Here is a 4,231-nt window from a genome sequence, read left to right on the forward strand (position 1 = left end):
TGGTAGTCAGATGAAATTGGACTTCTGGGCTCCATGTGACATCTACACAAGGTCACTGCTTCAAGACTGAAGGAGGTAGTTAATTTGCCTAATACATAGAAACAAACAAAACCAAGCAAAATGAGGAGATAAAGGAATATGTCCCAAATAAAAGAAAAAGATAAAAAAAAAAGACATTGATAAAAAAAAGACATTGATTAAATGGAAATAATCAATCTACCTGATAAAGAGTCAAAGAATGATCATAAAGATGCTTACTGAACTTGGAAGATGAACATAGTGAGATCCTCAACAGAGATAGAAAGTTTCAAACAGCAGTTACAGAGCTGAAGAACACAATAACTTAACTAAAAAAATACACCAGAGGGATTCAACAGCAGACCAGATGAAGCTGTTGACTGGATCAGCAAGTTGAAAGACAAAGTAATAGAACTCATCCAGACAGAGCAACAGAAAGAGAAGAGAATTTAAAACAAATAAACAAAAAAAAACCTTGAAAGACCTTTGGGAAAACATCAAGCAGAGTAACATTTGCATAATAGGGATCCCTGGAAGAAGAAGAAGAAGAAGAAGAAGAAGAAGAAGGAGGAGGAGGAGGAGGAGGAGGAGGAGGAGGAGGAGGAGGAGGAGAGAGAAAGGCCAGAAAATATACCTGAAGACACAATGGAAAAAAACATCCCTTATCTGGAAAGGAAACAGACAAATAGGTCCAGGAATCCCAGAGAGTTCCAAATAAGATGAACCCAAAGAAATCTGCACCAAAAGACAATATAATTAAAGTAATAAAAGTTAAAAGTAGCAAAAGAAAAACAATTTATCACATACAAGGGAAAACCCATAAAGCTACAGGCAGGTTGTTTTTCTCAGCCAAAATTTTGCAAGCCAGTAGAGAGTGTCATGACATACCCAAATTGATGAAAGGAAAAATCCAACAAAGAATTGTCTGTAAGACAAGGTTATCATTTAGAATTAAAGAAGACACTAAAAGTTTTCCAGATAAGCAAAAGCTAAAGGAGCTCTTTACCACTAAACTGTCCCTACAAAAAAAAATGTTAAAGGCACTTCTCTAAGATGAAAAGAAATGGCTCCAATAACAAGAAACATAAAACAAGTAAAAATCTCCCTGGAAAAGGGAAATAGATAGTAAAGTAGTTGATCAATAACTAATAAAGCAAGTATGAAGGTTAAAAGACAAAATAGAAAAGTTAGCTAAAACTACAGTAATTAGTTAAGGGATGCATAAAATAAAAAGGTGAAAATGTGGCATCAAAGTCTAAAACATCATAAGGGGAGAAAAATGTGAAGTTTTGTAATGTATTCAAAATTAAATTGCTATCACTCAAAACAGACTGATATTTACCTAAGAAATTATGTATGAATCCCACAGTAATTATAAAACAAAAACTTACGGTAAATTCACACAAAAAATTCGAAAGTAATCTAAACATAACACTAAGGAAATCTTATGATTAATTTAGAGTAATAGATTTATCACAATTCCTGCAGACTGCGCACTTAACGATATACATTTGGCAATCTTAAAGTACAGAGTTATGGTGAAAGAAGCATCTCGCTAGCTACATGGAGAGTGAGAGACAGGATAGAACTATGTGGAAAGGAAGGAAATTTTTTTAGAATATTTGAAATTTAAAAAAAACATTAGGTGAAACAAAAAGCAAAGGGAGAATAACTTATTTCAAAGACCTATATGGTCTCCATATCCCCTTGCAAAGTGTAAGAGAACTTGAAATAGAGAATTGAGTTATTTTGAATTTACCCTTTGACATTTAAATTATGCTTCTTTGGTGTAACACCAAGGTCTCAGGAGGTTCTTCCTGTTTGAATTACAAGCCAAAAGTGATTTGTGTGATTATTTTCCCAGTCCTCCCAAGGGTAATACACATCATATTCTATTCTAGATGCATAGGAAAATGAAGCTAATTCATACATAAAAATGGAGGCCTGAGTACATTAACTAGGACTTAATTCCCTCAAGAAATTCCAGTTGAGAGTTCTCTAGAGGGAATCAAAAGTTTTACAGGATAACTTCACAGAAACCAAGGGTAAAAGTACAGCCAGGCTTTTGGAATCTGGCATTTCCTGATGAAACAATTAGATTTATCATGTTTAACTAGGCTTATTTCAAAGAGTTATAATGCCATGAAGCAAAAGCTGGCTACTGGGGGCTCACCTGGGAGAAGACTGTTAATAGGATGATTGTGAGCTAGCCAATGTCCCGGGAAGTAAAAAAAAAAAAAAAAAAAGAGAGAGAGAGAGAGAATAGAGTGTGTGCGCATGTGTGTTTGAGGGGGCTAGCTCCCCCTGTCATTTGTTGTTGATTTATATAATTTGGGAAAGGTAGGCTGATATAAATTTGTTAAGTTAAATACAAAAGTGGTTAATAGACAATTATTTTGGAGGTTTTCTTCCTATAGGACAAAAATCATTTGCATTGCTTTTGGACAATATATATACAACTTAACATGAGTATTCACAGTCTGTGCCCTAAAAAATAGTTAATGAACAAATATACATTCCTTAGGGAATTAAATAATCCTCAGGTGGGAGTGTTAGCCCATACTTCAACATGATCTTGAAAAACATCAGGCTAAAGATGGCCCTCTAGTAGGTCCAAGAATATGAACCAGTCATGACCTTTCCCTGAAACCATATTTATCCCTGTTTGTTTACCTCTAAAAATCAAATTGTCCTTGTTTACAAAAAAGAAGAAGGAGGAGGAGAAGGAGAAAAAGAAGAAGTGACCACGATGTGATGATGACAACGGTGGTGGCGGCCCACCTCATGGAGAGCCAGGTAAATGGAAGCATAGTGCCTGAGAGCTGAGAAGGTGGATGGGACTGACAAGAGGTGCCTGTGAATCCAGTGTCTGGACAGGATGAGATGATCATTGTCATTGGTATCACAAAAAACAAAAGCTACAAAGGATCACCGGCCACTGGCATACCAAGAAGCTACCCCACAAGACCGGGCAGAGGCTGCATAAGGTTGCCTGTATTGGGGCATGGCATTCTGCACCATGGCCTTCTCTGTGGTTCAGGCTGGGCAGAAAAGCTACCATCACCACACTGAGATCAACAAGAAGATCTACAAGACCGGCCAGAGCTACCTCATCAAGGATGGCAAAGTAATTAAGAACAATGCTTCCACTGATTATGATATGTCTGATGGGAGCATCAACTCTCTGGGTGGTTTTATCCACTATAGTGAAGTGATCAATGCCTCTGTCAGGCTGAAAGGCTGTGTGCTGGGAACCAAGAGTCAACAGCTTATTTTCTGCAAGTCCTCACTGGTACAGACCAAAGGACAGGCCCAGAAGACTGACCTCAGCTTCACCATTGAGGTCTTCACCACCTCAGCTTCACCACCTCATCAACACCACTTCCAAGTTTGGCTCTGTCTTATTCCAGACTGTGGAGGAGAAGAAAGCTTTCATGGGACCACTTAAGAAAGACCAAATTGCTAATGTCAGGAACAGACTGTGCAGCTGATGGCATTGCAATAAAAATTATTTTCCAGTGGAAAAACAAAACAAAAAGAAATACATTGCCAATATTTCTTCATTTATAGCTTTTTATTCTCTTCAGAGGGTCTTTAAGATGGAATTTTTTTTAGATTTTTATGATTTTTTATTAATGATGGCTTTGATTGTGGTATCTCAGAAATCTTTACCTTTTTTTTTTTTTTAGAAATCTTTACCTTATACAAGATTACAAAGACTTTTTCCTATGATTTTCCGTAGAACTTTTATAACATTAGGTTTTATATTTATGCCCATGATCTCTTTTGAGCTACTTTTTACACATAATACACACGATTACATATCAATCAAAGGTGGGGGCAGGGGATTGTGTGCAATTTTCCCATAATACTTATTTTTTACTGTCGTCATCTCCCCACAGAATTGTTTTTCACCTTTGTCAAAAATCAACTATAAATGTTTGCATAGGTCTCTTTCTGAACTGTATTCTGTTCCATTGATGCATCCTTCTATATTACCATACTGCTCTCTTACTGAGCTCTATAATAAGTCTTCAAATTGAGTAGTACCTCTTGTTCTTTGTTATCTCTTTGTAGCATCTGTTCTTTGCTTCCATTTCTCTATTTTTTCTGACAATTTTTGGATTGTCTATTTTTAATTCCAGTAAAATAAAAATTAACTTGGAGTATTATATTAGTTTCAATGTACAATGTAGTGATTCAATGATTACAT

At 36.1% G+C, this 4,231-nt stretch overlaps 1 pseudogene; it reads left to right on the forward strand.

Annotated features, from left to right (window-relative positions):
• The first annotated feature begins 2,772 nt into the window (after nt 1–2,772).
• Nucleotides 2,773–3,509, forward strand: LOC140640650 (large ribosomal subunit protein uL3-like; annotated as a pseudogene).
• Nucleotides 3,510–4,231: the final 722 nt, after the last annotated feature.

This window comes from Canis lupus, chromosome 9 (genome assembly GCF_048164855.1).
Source record: "Canis lupus baileyi chromosome 9, mCanLup2.hap1, whole genome shotgun sequence".
Lineage (NCBI taxonomy): Eukaryota > Metazoa > Chordata > Mammalia > Carnivora > Canidae > Canis > Canis lupus.